This window comes from Scyliorhinus canicula, chromosome 11 (assembly GCF_902713615.1).
Source record: "Scyliorhinus canicula chromosome 11, sScyCan1.1, whole genome shotgun sequence".
NCBI classification, from domain to species: domain Eukaryota; kingdom Metazoa; phylum Chordata; class Chondrichthyes; order Carcharhiniformes; family Scyliorhinidae; genus Scyliorhinus; species Scyliorhinus canicula.
In genome coordinates this window covers 143,670,234-143,696,166 of record NC_052156.1, presented here as the reverse complement: position 1 = coordinate 143,696,166, position 25,933 = coordinate 143,670,234, and the positions used below count along the sequence as shown (strand labels likewise).

Below are 25,933 nucleotides of genomic sequence, written 5' to 3'. Positions count from 1 at the left end.
TCTTCCACCTCCCCAATATCTGACGCATCCATTCCGCAACCCCCATTCTTTCTACAGATCCAAGATCATCTTCAACAACCTCTAATTAAACAGCAGCTTTAAAATCCCAGGTCACTTTGCATCATCAAATCCAATATGGCACTGAGCCACACATAATGAGATATTAATGCATAATTAGTCAAAGAGGTATGTTTTCAAGGTACACTGTAACCAGTCAAAGAGGTATGTTTTCAAGGAACACCGTAACCAGTCAAAGAGGTATGTTTTCAAGGAACATCTTAACCAGAAAGACAGTTGGAGAGACTGACTGGTTTAGCTTGGGAATTCCAAAAAATTGGGCCGCAACAATTGAAGACATGGCTGCCAATGATAGATGCACACCAGGGATGCACAAAAGACTAGAATTGATTTCCGATATCTTGGCAGGTTGTAGGGCTGGAGGAGGTTACAGCATTAAGGAAGGTTGAGGCTATGTAAGGATTTAAAAACCAGGGTGAGAATTTGAAATTTGAGGTACTACCAGATTGGCAGTCAATATAGGCCAGTGAGTGCAGGATGGGACTTGGTATGAGTTCAAAAAACAGCAAACAAAATACAGGCAGCCGTGTTTTGGATGACCAAGTTTCTGGTGGGCAGGAAACTGGACAGAGAGTGCATTGGAATAGTCAAAAGCAGAGATAGAAAGGCATGCTTGAGGTTTGAGCAACAGGTGAGTTGAGACAGGGTCAGAGTTGGGAAGTGTCACAAAGCTAGTGGTAAGCAGTGTTAGTGTGGCATGGATGTATGATTGGATCAAATAGGGGCAGCACGGCAGCACAGTGGATAGCATTGTGGCTTCATAGCGCCAGGGTCCCAGGTTCGATTCCCCGCTGGGTCACTGTCTGTTGCGGAGTCTGCACGCTCTCCCGTGCCTGCATGGGTTTCTTCCGGGTGCTCTGGTTTCCTCCCACAGTCCAAAGATGTGTAGGTTAGGTGGTTTGGCCATGCTAAATTGCCCTTAGTATCCAAAATGTTTAGGAGGGGTTATTGGGTTATGGGGATAGGGTGGAAGTGATGGCTTAAGTGGGTCGGTGCAGACTCGATGGGCCGAATGGCCTCCTTATGCACTGCATGTTCTATGTAATCTATGTAACTGTCTGACGCACAACCTTGACATGTATTAGAATGGTGGAAGGATCCATGGCTGGGGAATGTGTTTGTTTGCAGGGACCAAAGCCAATCGTTAGTTGGAGGGAATTTGTGCTTATCCAGCACTGGATAAGTAATATGGCAAATTAGAGGCAGTGGAGAGATCAAAAGAGGGAATACTGAGGTAGATCTGGCTTTTGTCAGCAAACATTTGGAACCTGATGTGTTTTTGGATGATGTTACTAAGAGACAGCATGTAGGCAGTGGGCAGCACGGTAGCATTGTGGATAGCACAATCGCTTCACAGCTCCAGGGTCCTAGGTTCGATTCCGGCTTGGGTCACTGTCTGTGCGGAGTCTGCACATCCTCCCCGTGTGTGCATGGGTTTCCTCCGGGTGCTCCGGTTTCCTCCCACAGTCCAAAGATGTGCGGGTTAGGTGGATTGGCCATGATAAATTGCCCTTAGTGTCCAAAATTGCCCTTAGTGTTGGTGGGGTTACTGAGTTATGGGGATAGGGATGGAGGTGTTGACCTTGGGTAGGGGGTAGGGTGCTCTTTCCAAGAGCCGGTGCAGACTCGATGGGCCGAATGGCCTCCTTCTGCACTGTAAATTCTATGTAATATGTGAAATATGAGGAGCCCAAGGATAAATCCCTGGGAGACTCCAGAGGTAACAGTGCAGGAGTAGGAGGAGAAGCTTGCTAAGAATGGATAGATGAGAATGGAGCCAATTAAGTACTGCTGGATGAGTGGTGGTTGAGGAGAATGGTGTTATGTTTACACTATTCCTTCCATTTTTCAAACTCCCCCTCCGCAGATTAGTTTCAATATACCTTGTTTCACTTGGAAAAGTATAAATTAGTGTTGACTACAATGCCAAAGAGGTTGACCGGTATATCAGTAGTGAATGTTTTCTTTTGGAGTATTTACCTGAATGTTCAGGTAAATTTACAATGTTGCTCATCTAAAATTCCTAAATCATTTAATTTATGATGATATTATGTATTATGGCTGATGGATGCTCAGCAAATATGACTTATACCCCAAGTTTATTTTGAATGATTGTTTTGCGATAGTTGAAATATGCTTCATTTTCTACACTAAATTGTATATTGAGATCTTTCACTACATTTCTTATTAGATTTGCATGCTATGATTCACAACTCTAGTAGACAGCAAACAAGACCTAGTGGACACAGCAACATTAATTTTATTGCTTTGCATTGCTTCAGAAATTGCGAGAAAATAAAATAAAATAAACGATCATGTTAATCTCATGATTCACATACATGATTAGGATTATTTTGAAGAATAAAATTTTGAGTATTAAATTTGTAAAGGCTGTGTTGTATCTGCTCAATTCTCAGATACTTCAATCAGTAAATTAATTAAAGTTTTACCCCGGTGCCCTTAGTTGCGAGATGAACAAAGGACAAAAGTAGAGTATAAATTCAACAAACTTTATTTCACAACAATATTATGTTTTATTTATTTATTTATTTATTTTTGAATTATAGAGTACCCAATTATTTTTGTTTCCAATTCGGGGGCAATTTAGTGTGGGCCAATCCACCTAACCTACACATCTTTGGGTTGTGGGGGAAACCCACTCGGACACTGGAGAATGTGCAAACTTCACACTGACAAGTGACCGGGGACTGGGATCGAACCTGGATCCTCAGTGCCCTGGGCAGCAGTGCTAACCATTGCCCCCACCGTGCCGTTCTAGCAACAATATTAAATTAACCCATATAAAATGCAAGAGACATCCAAGATTCGGTTATACTACCCGCGAAGATGGCTTGGTTGAACCTGCAGGCCCGATTCTCTGAGTCTCTCTGCTCCGTCGTCACGAAGGTGAGTCTCGCACGCTGCTTCTTCCTTCCTTCCTTCTCTGGTCAGTTGTCTTGGTTGCCTCTGTATGGAGTCTTTGTTGCTAGTCTGCCTTGGACATCTATTTTTATCCCCCTCCCTCCCCACCTTTTCCAGAAGCTACTCTGGCTTCCGGCCAAAGAAGTCTGAGGACAGGATCCCAACTCCCAGTGGGTTTCTTGATGTCTGCTTGATAGGACACCGGGGGCCGTCCCCAGACATCTATCTCCGTGGTGTTTGCTTGCACATAACCTGTTTTTAAAAAATATTTTTTTGCGATAATGATAAATACCCTGTCTGTACCAAGAGGTCCAGAAAGGGTCATTGATTGGTTAAGTCTTGTCACTTCCAACTCTGACCTTAAACACAGGTGATCGTTTAACTGTAACCCAGGCTCATAGAACATTACAGCGCAGTACAGGACCTTCGGCCCTCGATGTGCCGACCTGTGAAACCACTCTAAAGCCAATCTACACTATTCCCTTGTCATCCATATGTTTATCCAATGACCATTTAAATGCACTTAATATTGGCGAGTCCACTACTGTTGCAGGCAGGGCATTCCACGCCCTTACTATGTGTAAAGAACCTACCTCTGACATCTGTCCTATATCTATCTCCCCTCAATTTAAAGCTATGTCCCCTCGTGCTAGCCATCACCATCCGAGGAAAAAGGCTCTCACTGTCCACCCTATCTAATCCTCTGATCATCTTGTATGCCTCAATTAAGTCACCTCTTAACCTTCTTCTCTCTAACAAAAACAGCCTTAAGTCCCTCGTTCCATTTTCATTCAGTTTAGGGTTGTTTACAAAGTTCTTAACTAAGTATTTACATTTAACACTTCAATTCCCAACCTAAAACTTAAAATTTCCAGAATGTATTCCTCTAAAACACATGAATTATGGAAACAGATACCAGATATTCACGATAAGGTGTAAGTGGGATCCCAAACAATGTGTAAACAGTTATCGCAATACAACCAATGAATTTAATTGTTGCAGGAATGCCTGTGATGATTGAATGCCTACCACATTAGATCAACTGACATACTAAACATTAATTTGGACTTCATGATTTCAGCTTTTGCTGTTGGTATCCTATTAGATTACCTGTCCATTCTGATGGTAAATTACCTGTGAGGCAATCCTCATCTGTAATTCCACTTCTTGATCTTATAGTGTCCCTTCATACATAATTTCAAGAGTAGGGAGAAGGAAAAAAAAAATCCAAATTAATGTAGGCAAGATTTCATAGTTTAATAGTGGCTGGTGAGTTTTTTTTTAAAATTCTCCACTCAATGAAAGTCACTTGCAGCTACAATATGAATAATTTTGATGAAAACATCATAGGACAACAGCTTTTTGCTTTCCCTGATTTTGACAGTTACATTTTCTGAATCCATAAGGTGAGTCTTCATGATCTGTTAATAATAATGACTGGTTATGTGAATGTGAGTATTAATTTTAGTGTGAGGAATATGGTGTTTCTCATGGCCCAGAGAAAATTGGTACAGTGTTTATTTTTTTCTCTTCCCCTTTCTTTAGGTGACCCATGACTAGATACCATTTCTCACCCAAGAGGCTGAGCTCCTGATCGTAGGAGGTGCGTGAGAGCAGTCTGGGGTGTTGTCTCTGTCTGTGTCTGTTTCTAACTGAGCTTAATTTTATTCTCTATGATATATGGTGGGAGGCGGTGGCAGAGTGTTATTGTTGCTGGACTAATAATTCAGAGACCCAGGGTACGTACTGGGGATCCGGGTTTAAATCCCAACAAATTATTGAATTTGAATTCACCGAATTGTTACGGTGCTGAATGAGGCGATTTGGCCCATCCATTGTGTCTGCACTGGCTCTCGAAAGGAGCATTGTGGCTTAGTGCCATTCCCCTGCTTTCCCCCATACCCCTGCACGTTGTTTCTATTCAGATACTCGTGTAATTCCCTTTGAATTCCTCGATTTAACCTGCCTCAACCCGACGTACAGGCAGTGCATTCCAGACCTGACATCACTCGTGTGAAAATGATTTTTCCCACATCACATTTGTTTCCTGTGCACATAATTTTCAATCTGTGCACTCTCGTTCTTGGTCCTTTTACGGGCAGGAACAGTGTCTCCCTATCTACTCTGTTTAGTCCTTCATGACTTTGAACATCTCTATCAAATCTTCTCTTGGCCTTCTCTTCAAAGAGCACAGTCCCAACCTCTTCAATCTATCCTCATAACTGAAGTTTCTGATTCCTGGAACCATTCTCACAAACCTGTTCTGCGTTCTAGTGCGTTCACACTTCCTATAGTGTGGCGCCCAAAACGGTACACAATATTCCAGCAGAGGTCTAACTATGTATAAGTTCAGCATAACCTCCTTGCTCTTATATTCTAGGCCCCTATTAATAAAACCCAGAGTACCATATGCTTTTTAACTGCTCTCTCCACCTGTCCTGTACCTTCAATGATCTATGCACATGTACACCCAGATCCCTTGCTCTTACACCTTTTAGAATTTTACCCCCTTATTTCATATAGTCTTGCAAATTCTTCCTGCCAAAATGAAACAGCTCGCACTTCTCTGCACTGATCTTCAGCTACCACTTATCTGCCCACTCCACTACTTTTCTGTCCTTATGAAGTTCTACACGGTCCTCTTCACAGTTTACAATAAACCTATGGTTTTTTTGTTTTGTAAGTACCTCATTTTCTTTTCCAATTAAGGGGCAATTTGGTGTGGCCAATTCACTTACCCTGCACATCTTTTGGGTTGTGGGGCGAGAGCAACAGAGAGAATGTGCTGTGCATACTCCACAAGGACAGTGACCCGTGGCCGGCTTGAACCTGGGACCTCAGTGCTGTCAGGCAGCAGTGCTAACCACTACACCACCATGCCTACCATGAAACCATTGATTGTTGTAAAAAATCTATCTGGTTCACTAATGTCCGTAGGAAGGGAATCTGCTGTCCTTGCCTGGTGTGGCCTGCATGTGAATCCAGGCCCACAGCAATGTGGTTGACTCTTAAATGCCTTCTGATATGGCCAAGAAAGCCACTCAGTTGTATCAAATCACGAAAATGTCTCTCAGGAATGAAACCAGACGGACCACATGGCATCGATCTGGAAACCAGAATCGACAAATGCAGTCCTGTCCACTCTGGAAAGTATTTTAGCTTCACAAGGTTGACACCTCGCTTTGAGGTATATCTGGTGCTGCTCCTGGCATGCCCTCCTGTACACTTTTTTGAACCAGGATTGATCCCCTGGTTTTGTGTTTACTATGTCAAGACTAGTCAAACAACAATGTGATATAGTTTATACTCACGGAATCCTGTCTTACAGACAATGTCCCAGACCCCACCATCCCCATTGAGACGGTGCTTATTTGCAGAGGTGGCGGCACAGTGGTGCAGTCCAGTTATACTACATCTACAGGATCTGAAGTTTGATCATCTTTAGTGTCATAAGTAGACTTACATTAACACTGCAGTGAAGTTACTGTGAAAATCCTCTAGTCGCCACACTACGGCACCTGTTCGGGTACACAGGGAAAATTCAGAATGTCCAATTCACCTAACAAGCAAGTCTTGGAGGAAACCCACGCTGACATGGGGAGAACTTGCCGTCTCTGCACAGACAATGACACAAGCGGGAATCAAACCTGGGTCCCTGGCATTGTGAAGCAACAGTGCTAACCACCGTGCCATCCATATTTGGCCTCATCCTTACCAATCTGACTGCTGCAGATGCATCTGTCCATGACACTATCTGTAGGAGTGACCACTGCACAGTCCTTGTGGAGACAAAAGTCTATCTTCACATTGAGTATATCCCTCTACCGTGTTATGTGGCACGACCTCTATGCTAAAGGGGACAGATTTTGAACAGATCTCTCAAATTAAGACTGGACAACCATTAAGTGCTGTAGATCATCCGCAGCAGCAGAATGTTTCTCAACCACAATCTGTAACCTCACAGCCCAGATAATCCCCCACTCTACCCTAAACACAAAACCAGGGGATCAATCCTGTTTCAAAAAAGTGTACAGGAGGGCATGCCAGGAGCAGCACCAGATATACCTCAAAGCGAGGTGTCAACCTTGTGAAGCTAAAATACAGGACTACTTGTGTGCCAAATAGCATAAAAGCAGCAAGTGATAAACAGAGCTAACCAATTCCATTAGCAACAGATCAGAAGTTCTGCAGACCTGCCAGATCAAGCTGTGATTAGTAGTGAAACAACTAAACAACTTACTGGAGGAGGAGATGGAGTATCTCCATCCTCCAATGATGGATAAGCCCAGCACATCAGTGCAAAAGTGAGGCTGAAGCATTTGCTACAATCTTCAACCGGAAGTGCAAAGTGGATAATCCATCTCCGCCTCTGCTGGAGGTCCCAGCTTCACAGGTGCTAGCCTTCAGCCAATTCGTTTATTCTGCATGTGATATCAAGAAACGACTGAAGGCACCGGATGCTGCAAAGGCCAAGCTATTCCAATGCACTGACATTTACCCAGAAACGTGAAAATTACCCGGCTAGGACTTGCACACGAAAAGCAGGACAAATCCAACCTGGTCAATTACCACCCTGTCAGTCTGCTCTCAATCATTAGTAAATTGATGGAAGGGGACCATCAACAGTGTTGTCAAGGGGCCCTTGTTTAGCAATAACCTGCTTACTGACGCTCAGTTTGGATTCTGCCAGGATCACTCAGCTCTTGACCACATGGTCAAAAGAATTGAACTCCAGAGGTGAGTTGAGTGTGAAGCCCTTGACATCAAAGCTGTATTTGATAAAGTCTGACGTCAAGGAGCCCTGACAAAACTGGAGTCAATCGGAAATCGGGGGTGGGAGTTGTTGCTCCGGGTATTGTCCTATGCTCAACCATCTTCAGCTGCTTCATCAATGACCTTCCACCATAATGTCAGAAGTAGGAATGTTCGCAGTGGGATTGTTCGCTGATGATTGCACAATGTTCTCCATTCCCAATTCCTCAGATACTGAAGCAGTTCATGTCCTAACGCAGCAAGACCTGGACATATCCAGGCTTGGGCTGACTAGTGGCATGTAACATTCATGCCACACATTAACCATCTCCAACCAGAGAGAATCTTACCATCTCTCCATGACATTCAATGGCATTATCATCGCTGAACCCCACTATCAACATCTGAGGGTGACCAGTGACCAGAGTCTAAACTGGGCTAGCCATATAAATACTGTGGCTACAAGAACAAGTCATGAGCTAGGAATCCAGTGGCAGGAATTCACCACCAGACTCTCCAAAGTCTGTCCCCAATCTACAAGGCACAAGTCAGGAGTGTGATGAAATACTCTTCACTTGCGTGGGTGAGTGCAACTCGAACCACACTCAAGGAGCTTGACACAATCAAGGACAAAGCACCTGCTTGAATGACACCCATTCGCAAACATTTACTGTCTCCACAAACACAGTAGCAGTCGCGTGTACCATCTACAAGATGCACCTGACTTCTTAAACTAGTCCCACTTGCCTGCATTTGGCCCATATCCCTCAATACCACCCTGCCCATGTAACTGTCTAACTGCTTTTTAAAGGACAAAATTGTACCTGCCTCTGGCAGCCCGTTCAGATGCTCACCACCCTCTGTGTGAAGAAATTTCCCCTCTGATCTCTTTGTATCTCTCTCTTTAAACCTATGCCCTCTAGTTCTAGACTCCTCTACCTTTGGGAAAAGATGTTGACTATCTACCTTCTCTATGCTCCTCATTATTTTATAGACCTCTATTAGATCACCCTAGGCCTCCTACGCTCCAAGAAAAAAAAGGCCAGACTATCCAGCCTCTCCTTGTAACTCGGACCATCAAGTCCTGGTAGCATCCTCGTAAATCTCTTCTGAATGCCTCTTCTGAATGCTTTCTAGTTTAACAATATCCTGCCTATAATTGGGTGACCAGAACTGAACACAGTATTCCATGTGGGGTCTACCAATGTCTTTAACAACTTCAACAAGACGTCCCAACTCCTGTGTTCAGTATTCTGACCAATAAAACCTAGCATGCTGAATGCCTTCTTCACCACCCTGTCCACCTGCAACGCCACCTTCAAGGAGCTATGAACCTGTACTCCGAGATCTCTTTGTTCAGTAACTCTCTCCAACTCCCTACCATTAACTGAGTAGGTCCTGCCCTGATTTGATCTACCAAAATGCATCACCTCACATTTATCCAAATTAAAGTTAATCTGCTATTCGTCGGCCCACTAGCCCAATTGGTCAAGATCCTGGTGCAATCTTATATAACTTTCTTCGCTATCCACTATGCCACCAATCTTTGGTATCATCTGCAAACTTAATAACCATGCCCCCTACGTTGTCATCCAAATCATTTAGATATATGTAACCAATATCTCTGTGGACCCATCACCGATCCCTGAAGCAAATCACTGGTCACAGGCCTCCAGTTTGAAAAACAATCCTCCACAACCACCCTTTGGCTTCGGCCCCCAAGTCAATTTTGTATCCAATTGGCTACCGCACACTGGTTTCCGTGAAATTTAACCTTTTGCAACAACCTACCATGAGGTACCTTGTCAAAGGCCTTTCTAAGTCCATGTAGACCACGTCGACCACACTGCCCTCCTCTACCTTCTTGGTTACCCCTTCAAAAACTCAATTAAATTCATGAGACATGACTTTCGCCTGACAAAACCATGATGACATTCCCGAATTAGCCCTTGCCTGTCTAAAATGCCTGTAGATCCTGTCCTTCAGAATACCTTCTGACAACTTGCCCACGACAGAAGTAAGGCTTCTGTAGTTCCCAGGTTCATCCCTACAGCCCTTCTTAAACAAGGGCACAATATTTGCTGCCCTCCAGTCTTCAGGCACCTCTCCTGTGGCTGTCAAGGATTCAAATATCTCAGCTAGGGGGCTGGCAATTTCCTCCCTAGCCTCCCACAACATCCTAGGATACATTTCATCAGGTCCCAGGAATTTATCTATCTTGATATGCTCTAATACTTCCAGCACATCCTTCCCTGTAATATGTACACTCCTCAAGGCATCACTTTTTATTTCCCCAATATTTGTGCCTTTCTCAACAGTAAATACTGACGAGAAATATTAATTTAGGACCTCTCCCATTCCTTGTGGATCTGCACATAGATGACCTTGTTTATCCTTAAGAGACCCTACCTTCTCCCTAGTCACTCTTTTGCCCTTTATGTATCTGTAAAAGCTTGTTGGATTTTCCTTTGCCTTATCTGCCAAGAAAATCTTGTGTCCCCTTTTTGCCCTCCTGATTTCTCTGTTAACTCTACGCCGACAAGCCCAAGGGATTCACTGTCTGTGCATGTCATATGCCTCCTTCTTCTTCCTTTTGACCATGGCCTCAATATCCTGAGTGATCCAGGGTTCCCTATTTCTGTCAGCCTTACTCTTTGCTCTAAGAGGAATGTGCTCACCTTGAACTCTAGTTAACAACCTTTTGAAAGTCTCCCATTTACCAGCTGTCCCCATGCCTGTAAACAGGCTCCCCCAATCAAAATCTGAAAGTTACCGCCTAATATCATTGAAATTGGCTGTGCCCCAATTTAGAATTTTACTTTTGAGCCAGAACTATCAATCTCCATAGCTATCTTAAAACTAATGGTATTATTTTTTTTAAATTTAGATTACCCAATTATTTTTTTCCAATTAAGGGACAATTTAGTGTGGCCAATCTACCTATCCTGCACATTTTTGGGTTTTGGGGGTGAAACCCACGCAGACACGGGGAGAATGTGCAAACTCCACACGGACAGTGACCCAGAGCCGGGATCGAACCTGGGACCCTCAGCGCCGTGAGGCAGCTGTGCTAACCACTAGGCCACCGTGCTGCCCAAAACTAATGGTATTATGGACACTGGTCCTAAAGTGATCCCTCGCTAACACTTCTGTCACCTGCCCTTCCTTATTCCCCAAGAGGAGGTCAAGTTTTGCCCCCTCCCTAGTTGGCCCATCCACATATTGAATGAGGAATTCTTCCTGATACACTTGACAAGTTTCTCTCCATCCAAACCCCTAGTGCTATGGCTGGCGCAGTTAATGTTGGGAAAGTTAAAGTGCCCTACTATTACCACCCTATTTTTCCGGCAGCTGTCTGTAATCACCTTACATATTTGCTTCCCCGATTTCTTGCTGACTGGGGGCCGAGTACAGTCCTATCATAGTGATCTCACCTTATTTGTCATGATGTGGAGATGCTGGAATTGGACTGGGGTGGGCACAGTAAGAAGTCTTACAACACCAGGTTAAAGTCCAACAGATTTGTTTTGAATCACTAGCTTTCGGAGTGCAGCTCCTTCATCAGGTGAGTGAAGAGGTGGGTTCCACAACCACATAGACAAATCAATGATGCAAGATGATACTTTGAATGCAAGTCTTTGCAGGCAATTACGTCTTTACAGGTCCAGACAGGGCGACTGGAGAGATGGCTAATCAAAGGTTAAAGAGATGTGCATTGTCTCAAGCCAGGACAGTTGGTAGGATTTCGCAAGGCCAGGCCAGATGGTGGAGGGGGTGAATGTAATGAGACATGAATCCAAGGTCCCTGTTGAGGCAAAACTCATGCATGCGGAACTTGGCTATCAGTTTCTGCCCTTTTACCTCTTCCATGCTTAACATGCCAGGCCCAAACACTCATTCCAGGCCCAAAACACTCATTCCAGGTTAAGCAGTGTTTCACTTGTACCTCTTTCAATTTGGTCTATTGCATTCACTGCTCCCAAGGTGGTCTCCTCTATAACGGAGAGATCAAACCGCAAACTAGGTGATCGCTTTGCTGTGCACCTTCCCCTCTGTGCACATTCAGGACCCTGACCTTCCCGTTGCTTGCCATTTCAACACAAGACTCTGCTCCCATGCCCAATGTCTGTCCTTGGCCTGTTGCATGTTCCAGTGAGCTCACGCCAACTGGAGGAACACATCGCATCTTCTGGTTAGGCACAGTCTCAACAGCAAATTCAACAACTTCAGATGATTAGCTTATACCCCACCTCGACCCTTTGTTTTTTATCCCGTTCATTTTAACTGTCTTTTACCATTTCTTTCTTTCTTGACTTATATATATTTATCCCCCCACTAGCTTATTCCCCTTTATCCCTCTCTCCAGTCTGAACCTCTAAAGACTTAATTACCTGTAAAAGACTCTCATTCGAAGTATCATCTTGCATCATTGACTTTGTCTATATATGTGGTTGTGGAACCCACCTCTTCATCTACCTGATGCAGGAGCTGCGCTCCGAAAGCTAGTGATTCAAAACAACCCTGTTGGACTTTAACCTTGTGTTGTAAGACTGCTTACCTGTTCCTATTTTACATGTCTACCCATAATAGACTCAATGGGGGGAACCCTTGGATATATCCTCTCTCTGTACTGCCGTGATGTTGGTCCCTAATCAATAACGCAACTCCCCCCCCCCCCCCCCCCCCCCCCACCTATCTCCTGGTCTATCTTTCCTATAGCATCTATACCCCAGAACATTGAGCTGCCAGTCCTGCCCCTACTTAGCCATGTTTCAGTAATTTTGTTTTAAATGTTAGAGAACCCAATTAATTTTTTCCAATTAAAGGGGCACTTAGAGCGGCCAATCGACCTACCCTGCACATCTTTGGGTTGTGGTGGTGAAAACCCACGCAAACAAGGGGAGAATGTGCAAACTCCTCACTGACAGTGACCCAGAGCTGGGAGCGAACCTGGACCACGACGCCGTGAGGCGGCTGTGCTAACCACCGCCACCGTGCTGCCCGCCATGTTTCAGTAATAGCTATAATATTCCATACTCATGTACCTGTCCCATGCTCTGAGTTCATCTGCCTTGCCTGTTAGGCCTCTTGCATTGAAAATAAATGCGTTTCGATCTGTTTCTCTGCCTTCCACTTTTCTCCTTCCTGGCTTTTGCTTCTATCCCCTCTTTACTACCCACTGTGACTTCCTGCATTGGTTTCCATCCCCCTGCCGCATTAGTTTAAACCTTCCGCAACAGCGCTAGCAAACAACCCTCAAAAGACATTGTTTCCAGTCCTGCCCAGGTGTAGACCGTCCGATTTGTAATGGTCCCACCTCTCCCAGACCCGGTTCCAATGTCCCAAAAATCTGAATCTCCCCCTCCTGCACCATCTCTCAAGCCATGCAATCATCCTGTCTATTCTCTCATTCCTACTCTGACTAGCATGTGGCACTGGTAGCAATCCCGAGATTACTACCTTTGAGGTCCTACTTTTTAGTTTAGCTCCTAACTCCCTAAATTCAGCATGTAAGACCTCATCCCGTTTTTACGGATATCATTGGTGCCTATATGCACCATGACAGCTGGCTTCCCCTTCAGAATGTCCTAAAGCCACTCTGATGTATCCAGGAGCCTGCACCAGAAGGCAACGTACGTTCCTGGAATCCCGTTTGCATCTGCAGAAACACCTGTCTACTCCCCTTCAATCAAATCCCTTATCACTATAGCTCTCCCACTCTTTTTCCTGCCCTCCTGCGCAACAGAGCCAAGCCATGGTGCCATGAACCTAGCTACAGTATCCAAAATGGTATACCTGTTTTGGAGGGAGATGACCGAAGGGGACCCCCTGCATTGCCTTCCTGCTCTTCCTCTGCCTGTTGGTCACCCATTTCCTATCTCCCTCAATACTCTTTATCTGTGGTGTGACCAAGTCACTAAACGTGCTATCCACGACTTCCTCAGCATCATGGATGCTCTACTGTGAGTCCATCCACAGCTCTAGAACCGTCAAGCGGTCTAACAGGAGCTGCAGCTGGACACAACTTCTTGCACTTGAAGGAGCCAGGGACAGTGGATGTGTCCCTGAACTCTCGCATCTCACGAGAGGAGCATGACACGGGTCTGGGATCTCGCTGCCATGTTTTACCCTTAGGTTAACTTATACCTGTTTGGAGGGAGATGACCGCAGGGGACCCCTGCACTGCCTTCCTACTCGTCCTCGGCCTGTTGGTCACCCATTCCCTAGCTCCCTCCCAACTCACTAAACGTGCTATCCACGACTTCCTCAGCGTCATGGATTTCAAATTGCTGGTTGGAAGAGGTCCTTCAAATTGCTGGGTGGAAGAGGTCCTTTAAATTGCTGGATGGAAGAGGCCCTCTCCATGGCTATTACTAAATTCCACTATGTAGTTAGCACAAAGATATTACTTATCAGAATGGCTGAAGAGCAGCTAAAATTCACCACTGGAAGGAATGAGTAGTAAGCAGTGATGTGACTCCATATAAGATTAGGGAATTAATGTAATTGCTGTTGCAATATATATTGTATTTACAAAATTATTTCATTAAAATATTTATTCAACTATACCTTTTGTGGTAGGAATGAAAGATAACATGCACATCTTTGTCAGATTGGTATGTTGCTTCTGGTGTAGCTGTTTCCTCCCATGTTTTAGCTGTAGTCTGTGATGTTTCAGAGTTTGTAGTCGAAGTTTTGAGTAAATTCTATTCCGAACAACATTATGTATCACTGTGGTCCTGTATGGTCATTATAGCATGTTCTGGAGAGGATAATTGCCCTAGTCACAAAATTAGGATTAGCCCATTCTGAATGTCTGATATTCATTTAGCAACATGTGTAATGTTGGAATGTGTGTACATTAAGCTCTGCATACGATGTGTTTTCATGAAACACCCTCGCAGATCACTAATAAATTTCCTCATTGTTCAAAAGTAATGCATGTGAAATATTAAACAAATAATGCATGTGAAATATTCCATATGTGTGAACATTCCCAGGAGTTTCTCACCAAATAAAATATTTTAGTGTTTAACATTGCCTCTTGGATTTGCCTCCAACAACCCATTCTACGGGTTTATAGTCTACCACTGAACAATGAAGAATCAGATCACTGTATTTCAGATACAACTGTACAAAAGATCTTTTATTCCGTTAGTGCCACACAAAGCCGTTTTCATTTATGATCTTGCATAATAAAATATCTTATCTTTCATCATCCGGTGTTTAAATAGAAGCAGTTAAAGTAATTTTAACATGTGCATCAGACTCAAAGGTGGATTGTGGAAACAATGTTTTACTTATGAACCATGTTTGAAATTGCAAACTTCGCTAGCATTTCAAATGAACAAAGCAACAACTTGCATTTACACAGTGCTTTTTAAAAAAAATATATTTTATTCTCCTCCTTTTTCACATTTTCTCCCAAATTTACACCCACCAACAATAACAATAATCAGCAACAAACATGTCAATCCCCATAACAATAACAACGATCCCACCCTTCCACCAACCCCCAAACATTGGCCCGCATGTTTACAAATGACAAAAAGGAATCAGGGATTACCCATAGTCACCCTTAATACATACAGCGCCCTCCCCCCCCCCCCCCCCCCCGCCTCCAATGCTCCCACCCATCCCCCCCAACTAATGTTCAATGTTATCCAGTTCTTGAAAGTACATAATGAATAATGCCCAGACTTGTAAAACATACCAAGGCATTCACAGAAATGTTATTGAACAAAATTTGATATTAAACTGTCAAAGGAGATATTAGGACAGGTAGCTAAAAACTTGATCAATTATGAAAGTTTGAAGGTCTGCTTTGAAGAGAGAAAATGGGGGAGGCAGAGATGATTAGGGAGGGAATTCCAGAGTCTCGTACTCAGTAACCAGAAAACCCAACCGCCAACAGTGGAGTGATGAAATTGGAGCAGAAGACCATTCAGCCCAGTAAACCTGCTCCATCATTCATAGAACCATAGAATTTACAGTGCAGAAGAAGGCCATTCGGCCCATTGAGTCTGCACCGGCCCTTGGAAAGAGCAGCCTACTCTAGCCCATGCCTCCACCCTATCCCAGTAACCCCACTTAACCTTTTTGGACATTAAGGGCAATTTAGCATGGCCAATCCACCTAACCCGCACATCTTTTGACTGTAGGAGGAAAGCGGAGCACCCGGAGGAAACCCATAATATTCATTATGATCTTGGGCATCAAATCCACTTTTCTGTCTGTTCCCCATATTCCTTTATTCCCTGAGAGGACGATGCATCTGCCTATCTCAGCCTGCAATGATGTTGGGGTAGAAAATCTTCTGTGGATACAGAATTCCAAAAATCTCAAACCTTTGAAGAAATTTCTTCCCATTTCAGCACTATATGATTGATCCTTACCTGAAGCCGTGCTCTCTTGTTGAGGGAAGAAACTGGATTCGTCTTTTTTTGCTCTATTCTTGACAAGTCCTTTGATTTGACCAAGGAGTGGAGATTCAGATCATAACATTGTGCTTCTCTGCAACTGAAAACAGTAAAACCTGTCAGGAAAGTTGTTAAAATCTGGAATAATCTGACCATTCAAGCTCTGCAAATTTTCTTTGCTAACACTAATTTGGATATTTTAATGGAGGATGAAGACCTAAATAAGAGCACAGATATCATAAATGATTATATCATCTGTGAACAACTTCATATCCAAATGAAAATGACTAAGATCTATCCAAATGTAAAACCCTGAAATACAAAAGACTTAAAAGCAATGATGCAGGAAAGATCAATTACGTTTCATGTAGAGGACCAAGACATACTTGACGATCTAAAAATCAAGGTGTTGGAGCAGTGATTAGCACTGGGACTGCAGCACTAAGGACCCAGGTTCGAATCCCGGCTGTCTGTGTGGTGTTTGCACATTCTCCCAGTGTCTGCGTGTCTTTCACCCCCACAACCCAAGATGTGCAGGTTAGGTGGGATTGATCACGCCAAATTGCCCCTTAATTTGGAAAAAAAATAATTGTGTATTCTAAATTTACATTTAAAAACAAATCAAGTTGACGAAAGAAATTCAAAATGCAAAAGGATGCGTATAGGGTCAGGCTGCATAACTGCTTTCGGACAAATAATTCCAGTTATGCGTTGCAACCAGTTTCATCCTAGTTGCTAAGAAGTTGTAATCTGCTGGGTGGAATGATTACTGAGCAGCTTCTCTTGCATCGATAGTCATGAAGTGTTCTGAGCTCATTGTGTTAAAGCATCTTTGGGATGCTCGTATTCCACATGTTGATCAATTACAGTTCGTCTATTATAATAATCTTTATTATTGTCACAAGTAGGCTTACATTAACACTGCAATGATGTTATTGTGAAAATCCCCTAGTCGCCCCCTTCTGGCGCCTGTTCGGGTACACGGAGGAGAATTCAGAATGTCCAATTCACCTAACAAACAGCGTCTTTGGGACTTGTGGGAGGAAACCGGAGCACCCGGAGGAAACCCACACAGACACGGGACAAACGTGCAGACTCCGCACAGATGGTGACCCAAGCGGGAAGCGAACCTGGATCCCTGGCTCTGTGAAGCAACAGTGCTAATCACTGTGCTACCATGCCACCCTAACCTCATAAGTGATTGGACGATGTTGTTTTTTGTCTATCTGATTAAGCACTATGCTCACACTACCCTGGTGGATTTCTCTTCACTTTTTAATACTATGAAACAACGCAACATTATTTCGATGTATTGGAATAATTTTAATACATTTTAATTAAAGTTAGGTCTCTGTAATCGGTTAATTTCTTTTATTGTTATCATTCATTTTATGTAGTCTTTTAATGAATGAGCAATGTACCCAAAATGGATTTCTGTATGGACAAAACAATAAATTGGCATTGAAATGGATTCCCTAGCCAAGGGAACGAACATCTCCGTATCTATCCTGTCAAGTCTGTTCATAATTTAGAATGTTTCCATCATTTATTTTTTTATGCTCCCGACAATGTAGACCCAATTACTCAAACCTCCCATCATAGGACAACCCTCTCATCCTAGGGGTCAATCTAGAAAATCTTTGTTTTACTCCTCCAATGCAAATTAAGTGTCCAAAGAATCATACAGACCAGAAAAGGCCCTTCAACCTATCGTGTCTGCACCGGTAAAAAAACAACTACCTAACCATTCTAAATCCCATTTTCCAGCACTTGGCTTCCTTAAAAGTGAAGACCAAATTTCACACACTATTCCATGTGTGGTCCTCACCAAATCCCTGTGCAATTGCGGTAAAAGTGAATTATTCTGCACTCCAAACCCATTGCAATAAGAATAACATGCATTCGCTTTCCTTTTCTTAAAAGATAGTTTATTGGAGGTATATCAAATATGTACAGAGTCAAAAAGCCATAACAAACAACCGTGATGCAGTAACATATATAACTAAGAATATAACATGGTAAACCCGCCGGTCAGTTCTGTATAGACGCCGGGAGATCTTGCCTTTCCCAATCTCGTCCTCCAATAAGAGGCCTATCCCATAGTACCTGTAGATGCCACATTGGGAACAAGCTACCTCCTTTCACAGCCCTAATTTAAAGGCGGCTGAAGCCATTTCCGTTCGGTAACTGGTATACCTTGCCAACTGTGAAAAGTCTGCAAATTTCCTTCCCACGAACAGGTCCTCAAAGCATCTAATCCCCAGCTGGTCCCATTCCCTAAACCTAGTATCTTGTCTTACTGGGACGAATCTGTGGTGATCGCAAATTGGAGCCTTCATATACATGCCCTCTACCCCAAAGTGCTGCCAGCACAGATTATGCACCCTCGGTGTAGAGATTAGCACCAGATTTGATCAGTATCCAATTGGCAAGATTGGCAAAGCGCCAAAACCAGTGTCCTCATGGTGGTTCTCTACCCTACCCCATACCGACCTTTGGTCGTCCATCCATTTCCGGACCATGACGATATTTGCAGCCCAGTAATAATTTTGTAAGTTTGGAGGGCCAGGCCACTCCCTCATCCATCTCTCCCCACGAAAGCTCTCTTGGTTCAAGGAATCTTCCCCGGCCACACAAAGCTCAGGATCAGCTTGTTAACCTTGTTAATGATTTGGGCAAGAATATTAGAATATAAACAAGTATTTCAGCAGAGCCCCATTTTTACTGCCTGAACTCGCACCGTCAAGGACAGTGGCAACACATCCCATCTCCATTCCCTAGAGGTCCAGAGAGCCATCACCAATGGCCTCACCAGTGGCTCAATTGCAACAGCAAAGAGCAATGTAGAGAGTGGGCCTTGTCCCATGCTGCAAGGTAAAATACTTAGAGCTAACCCCATTAGTCAGACTGCTCGCCTTCCGGCCTTGTACAATAATCTGACCCAGTCTACAAACCCCTGCCCAACCCAAACCGTTCCAATACATCAAATAAGTACGACCCCTCCACTCGGTCGAACACCTTCTCCGCATTCATAGACAACACCACTTCCACTCCTTCCCCACCTTGTAGACATCATAATTCCATCCAATGGCCTCTGTATATTAGTTGCTAATAGCCTACCCTTAACAAACCCAGTCTGGTCTTCCCCATCCACATTTGGCACACAACCTCCATTCGTGTGGCCAAAATCTTTGCCAGATGTTTCACTTCAACATTCAATAGTGAGATCAGCTGGTATAGACCCACATTGTTCAGGTCTTGAAATGAAATGAAATGAAAATCGCTTATTGTCACAAGTAGGCTTCAAGTGAAGTTACTGTGAAAAAGCCCCTAGTTCCACATTCCGGCTCCTGTTCGGGGAGGTGGTACAGGAATTGAACCGTGCTGCTGGCCTGTCTTGGTCTGCTTTCAAAGCCAGCGATTTAGCTAAACCAGCCCCTAGACTTAGGTCTTTGTCCTTCTTCAGGATAAAGTGAGATGGATGCTTGCACTTGAGCACCAACAAGAGACCCAGCAGTGAACCAAATTGTTTGTAGAGTTTGGCAGGAAATCCGTCTGGCCCCAGGGCTTTCCTGCACTGCAGCAACCCCACACACTCCATCACCTCACATAGACCTATTGGAGCCCCCAACCCTGCGCATTTGCCTGTTCTACCCTCGGAAACTCCAGCCAAAAAATGTTGTCTCCCGGCTGAGGTTCCGACCGGTATAATCTTCATTTTAAAAAGTCACAAAAATTCCACTGATCCCCTAAGGATCTGATACCTCTTTGCCCTCCGTATCTCTCAACCTTTAAAAAAATTATTTTTTTTCCAATTTAGGAGCAATTTTAGCACGGCCAATTCACCTACCCTGCACCTCTTTCTGGTTTGTGGAGGTGAGACCCACAGAGACACGGGAAAATGTGCAAACTCCACACTGCTAGTGGCCTGGGGCGGGGATCGAACACAGGCCCTCGGCTCCATGAGACAGTAGGGCTAACCACTGCGCCTCCGTACTGCCCATCTCACAACCTATCTACCTCTCACTGCATCCTGCTAGTCTTCTCCCCATGTTCATATTCCACCCCTCTAGCTTTACGCAGATGCCTCACCGCCTTTTCAGTAGAAGCCAGTTAAACTCCATCTGGAGCCTCTGTCACTCCTTTATAGCGCCTCTTCAGGAGATTCTGAGTATTTACGATCAACTGCCAAAATTGCCTCCCAGCAGCCTTGACTGCTCTGCTCGCTCCGCCTCAGCCTGTGTGCACGGATCGAGATGAGTTCTCCCCAAATCACAGCTTTCAGTGCCTCCCACACCATACCGGTGGAAACCTCATCCGTGTCGTTCTGGTCCACATAGTTACAAATAGGCCTCTCCATCCTCTCTCAAATCCCTTTATCTGAAAGAAGTCCTACGTGCAGCCACCAATGGGGCCTTTGGAGAGACACCCTCTATGCCCGTAGATCCGCACAGCAGTGCGTGATCAGACACCACAATCGGCAAGTATTCCACCCCAACAACTCATGTCATGAATGTCTTGTCCATAACAAAAAAGGTCTATCCAAAACAGCCCTTACGGACATGAGAGAAGAAGAGCTCCCTCTACCTCATTTTCTGAATGCACTATGCATTCACGCCTCAATCTGTAAGCATCCAAATCTGGGATCAATGCTAAAACTCTCCTCACAAATTCCACAATATCCAGTTTGGGGGCATAGATGTTGCCCAGCCCATCTGGGGACCCCTCCAGCCTCCCACTCGCCAGCTCAAATCTGCCACCAGATCGGTCACTGTCTTTCCCACCGTGAAAGCCACCTTCTTGCTGATCCAACACAGCCACCCCTCTCGTCTACATGTCAAGCCCCGAATGGAACACCTGATCCACCCAGCCTTTCCTCAGTGTTGTCTGGTCCACCACTTTCAAGTGAGTTTCCTGTAGAAATATTAAGTCCACCCTACGATTCTCTAAATGTGCTAACATGTGCATATTCTTAATAGATCCATTTAGCCACTGAACGTTCCAAGTTGCCAATTGAGTAAGGCCCCCCCCCCCCCCCCCCCGTGCCTGAATGGCAGCCCTTACACCCTACCCCTTCGCCGCCCCCCATCTAAACGAAAGAAAGAAAATAACTAAAACCGTTCCCCCCTCTCTCCATCTTGTCCACCACCTCTTCCATTTACTAGCTGTCCCGCCGGTATGGTGGCCCCCACACAAGGCCCTCGCATTCCCTGGTCCGGCCTCAACACCCTCACCCGACACATCATAAACTCTGTCCCATCATCCACATTTCCCCCAACCCAGAACAAATAACTCCAAAATTAAAAAGAGAACAGGGAAGGGAATAATAGAGAAAAGGAAAAAGACACACAAATAAACAGCCAAACTATCAACAATACAATTCAAACGCAGTCAAAAATATTTACAAACTCCTGATCCCTTGGTCAAGTAAAAACTTGCTCGCTTCTTCTGGAGTGTCCATATAATGCTCCTGATTCTCAAAATGCGACCCACAGTCGAGCCGGATAAAATACCCTGAATTTCACACCTTATGTAGGATCGCCTTGACTGTATTCAATCTGGCCCGACCCCATGCCAGCTCTGTGCCCCAATCTGGGTCGACTCAGATCATGCTCTCCTCCCATGTACTTTTCTTGATCTGTCTGGCCCATCTCAAGATTTTCTCCTTGTCCAGGAAATGGTGCAGGTGCACCACTATCGCCCTGGACTGCTTACCTGTCCTCGACTTCCTTCTCAGCACTCTACCCAGTAGACCTCGAAGGGACGATCAATGACTCTCTCCGCTATCAATTTTCTCCAAACTCCATGCAGCGTATTCATTGGCCTGCAACCCTTGTTCCCCTCGGCAACCTCACCATGCAAAGGTTTTGTGTCGCTTGTGGTTTTCAAGCCCATCCACCTCGTCACACAGTTTCTTATGGCTGTCATCCACCAAGGAAAGTTCTGCTTCTAACGATGCCAGCTGATCCTTGTGGTCGACCATAGACCTCCTCCATTTTCTTTTGCAGCGAGACACCCTGGGCTTCAGGTTTTCGGTTCCATTCTTTCCACAGTTGCCTGGATTGGATCTGTTACTCTGGCCAGGTGTTCAGAGTTTCAAGCCTGTGCTTTTAAATTGGAGTGTTAGGAAGTCCACCCAGTTGGTCGTTGAACCATTGGACTGGAAGTGCAGACTCTGAGCCTGCCGCCACCAGCGCCTGCAACCTCGCTCTTCAAGACTTTGTGGTCCGCCTGCAATCGCTTTTCTTTTGCGTTTATCTTGGGAGGGTAAATGCTGGACATATCGCAAAATGGAGCTGCTTTCACCATTCAATGTTTGCAGAACAATCTTGCCATGTTCGGACTGTCTGATCGTGTTTAAACGGGTCAGAATATTCTTCCTCGCGCAGGAGCCACCAAGTTCGCGACAATCTAAGGCATGGTCACCACCAGAGTCCCCACCATTCATTTTCCTAATTGCATGCTAACTCTTGGTGTTCCTTAAACAAGTACATCCAAGTCTTTCTGCTCCTCAACATTTACAAGTCGCATACCTATTCCTATTGAAACATATTGTGCTTTTCTATACTCCACCTGCCATTGTTGCCCACTCATGTCTATAGTGGGGGGTGAAAAGAAGACCCGGAGGAGGTCAGCAGAATCTGGAAGAGTGGATGATAGGAGGACCCAGAGGCGGTCAGCAGCACCTAAAAGAGCAAGTGAAAAAAGGACCTGTAGGCAGTCAGCAGCAACTGGAAGAGCTATCCAATCTATTCCAGTTTGTGGATTTTGAGTGGAGTGGCCGTATTCTGAGAGAAATCGAAGTGATACATTACAGAAAAACAAAAAATTATGGGTTGGTGAATATTTTGCCCGTGTAATTTATTAATAATTGCAATGATTTGTTACTTGTAAGGTTTTCTAGCAATAGTAAAAGTTATTGGGAGTAGCAGTTTTTTATCAATTATGAATTAAGAATAAATTCTCGTCCCCCGATGTAGCCGAAACTACCCCAAACTCATGGTGTTGGTAAGCACGCTGGCCGAACGAGCCATGTACAGCAACTGCACCCACGACACAGAACTAGGGCCGAAGCCAAACTTCTCCAACCAACACCCCCACCCCCGTGTCGCCTTCCCCCCCCCATGTCTCCTCCCCCCCCATATCGCCTCCCTCAACACCCCTCCCCCCGTATTGCCACCCTCCCCGTCGCCTCTTACCCACCCCCGTATCTCCCCCCGTAACGCTTCTCTCCTGCCCTGTAGAGCCTCCCCCGCCCCCCCCAGCCTCACCTCCCCTCCCTTCTCCGCCTCTCCTACTCCCTTGCCTCCAACCAGCCTCGTTCCCTTGCCCCCCGCTCCCACCCCTCACGCCCCCCCCACCCCGTACACCCCCCACCCCTTACGCCAATCCCCCTCACACTTGTACCCCTCTCGCCCTCCTCCCCCTCAAGCCCCCATTACGCCTACCTCCGCCTCCCCTCACACCTCCATCCACCCTTGCGCCTACCTCCGACTCTCCCACGCCTCCTCCACGCCTCCCCCTCGCCTCCTTCCCTCTCCCTTGCCTCCCTCCCCTTGCCTCTTCCCCCCTGCCTCCCCCTTCCTCCGCCTCGCCGCCTCCCGCCTCGCCTCTCCCGCCTCGCCTCCTTCCGCCGTCGCCGCCTTCCGCCTCGCACTCCCTCCCCTTTGCCCCCCTCGCCTCGCCTCCCCGCCTTGCTTGCCTCCCCCACCTCCCCTCGCCCCACCTCGGCCTCGCCTCGCCTCCCTGCTCGGCCTCGCCTTCCCTGCCTCGCCTCCCTTGCCTTGCCTTCCCCATCCCCCCGCTCACCTCCGCTCCCTCCCCGCCTCACCTCCCCTCCCCGCCGCACCTCCCCTCCCCCGCCTCGCCTCGCCTTCCCTGCCTCCCTCCCCTGCTTCCCTCCCCTCCCCCCCCGCCTCACCTCCCCTCCCCTCCCGCCTCACCTCCCCTTCGCCCCCTCACCTCCCCTCCCCGCCTCGCCTCCCTGCTTGCCTTGCCCTCCCTCGCCTCCCCCGTCTCACCTCCCTGCCTCGTCTTGCCTTCCCCGCATCCCTCCCTCCGCCTCACCTCCTCGCCTCGCCTCACCTCCCCCCGGCCTCGCCTCACCTTCCCTGCCTCGCCTCCCCCTCCCTCCCTCCCTCCCTCGCCTCCCCTCCCTCCCCTCCCTGCACTCGCCTCCCCCTCCCCTCCCTGCCTCGCCTCCCCCTCCCCTCCCTGCCTCGCCTCCCCCTCCCCTCCCTGCACTCCCTCCCCTCCCTCCCCTCCCTGCCTCCCCTCCCCTCCCTGCCTCGCCTCCCCTCCCTGCCTTGCCTCCCCCCCCTCCCTGCCTCCCTCCCCCTCCCTCCCTCCCTGCCTCGCCTCCCCCTCCCTGCCTCGCCTCCCCCTCCCTGCCTCGCCTCCCCCTCCCTGCCTCGCCTCCCCCTCCCTGCCTCGCCTCCCCCTCCCCTCCCTGCCTCCCCCTCCCCTCCCTGCCTCGCCTCCCCCCTCCCCTCCCTGCCTCGTCTCCCCCTCCCCTCCCTGCCTCGCCTCCCCTTCCCCTCCCTGCCTCGCCTCCCCCTCCCCTCCCTGCCTCGCCTCCCCCTCCCTCCTGCCTCAGCGCTCCCCCTCCCCTCCCTGCCTCGCCTCCCCCTCCCCTCCCTGCCTCGCCTCCCCCTCCCCTCCCTGCCTCGCATCCCCCTCCCCTCCCTGCCTCGCCTCCCCTCCCTGCCTCGCCTCCCCCTCCGCTCCCTTCCTCGCCTCCCCCTCCCCTCCCTGCCTCGCCTCCCCCTCCCCTCCCTGCCTCGCCTCCCCCTCCCCTCCCTGCCTCGCTCCCTGCCTCGCCTCCCCTCCCCTCCTCATCCCTGCCTCGCCTCCCCTCCTCTCCCTGCCTCGCATCCCTCCCTGCCTCGCCTCCCCCTCCCTCCCTCCCTCGCCTCCCCCTCCCCTCCCTCCCTCGCCACCCCCTCCCAGCCTCGCTTCCCCTCCCCTCCCTGCCTCGCCTCCCCCTCCCTCCCTGCCTCGCCTCCCCATCCCCTCCCTGCCTCGCCTCCCCCCTCCCCTCCCTGCCTCGCCTCCCCCTCCCCTCCCTGCCTCGCCTCCCCCTCCCTGCCTCGCCTCCCCCCTCCCATCCCTGCCTCGCCTCCCCCTCCCCTCCCTGCCTCGCCTCGCCTCCCCCGCCCCTCCCCTCTTTGCCTCCCCTCCCCTCCCTGCCTCGCCTCCCCCTCCCCTACCTGCCTCACCTCCCCCTCCCCTCCCTGCCTCCCCTCCCCCTCCCTGCCTCGCCTCCCCTCCCCTCGCTGCCTCGCCTCCCCCCTCCCCTCCCTGCCTCGCCTCCCCCTCCCCGCCCTGCCTCGCCTCCCCCTCCCCTCCCTGCCTCGCCTCCCCCCTCCCCTCCCTGCCGCATCGCCTCCCCCTCTCCTCCCTGCCTCTGCCCCTCTCCTCCCTGCCTCTGCCCCTCTCCTCCCTGCCCCTCTCCTCCCTGCCTCTGCCTCCCCTCCCCGCCCCCTCCCCCTCCCTCTCCCTGCCTCTGCCCCTCTCCTCCCTGCCTCCCCTCCCTGCCTCGCCTCCCCCCCCTCCCTCCTCCCTCCCCCCCTCCCCTCCCTCCCTCGCCCCCCCTCCCAGCCTCGCTCCCCTCCCCTCCCTGCCTTGCCTCCCCCTCCCCCCCTGCCTCGCCTCCCCTCCCCTCCCTGCCTCTCCTCCCCCTCCCCCCCCTGCCTCGCCTCCCCTCCCCTCCCTGCCTCGCCTCCCCTCCCTCCCTGCCTCGCCTCCCCCTCCCTGCCTCC

At 47.7% G+C, this 25,933-nt stretch overlaps 1 protein-coding gene across 8 annotated transcripts in view; it reads left to right on the top strand.

The window, feature by feature from the left end:
- Nucleotides 1-25,933, top strand: part of srpk2 (SRSF protein kinase 2) — a 291,904-nt gene that overhangs the window by 40,187 nt on the left and 225,784 nt on the right. For 4 of the 8 annotated variants that reach the window (XM_038811605.1, XM_038811603.1, XM_038811609.1 and 1 more), the window contains exon 3: nucleotides 4,546-4,603. The exons of the other annotated variants lie outside the window; for them this stretch is intronic. The gene's annotated coding sequence lies outside the window, so the exon portion shown is untranslated. The remainder of the gene's footprint in view (nucleotides 1-4,545; nucleotides 4,604-25,933) is intronic. 8 annotated transcript variants of the gene reach the window in all.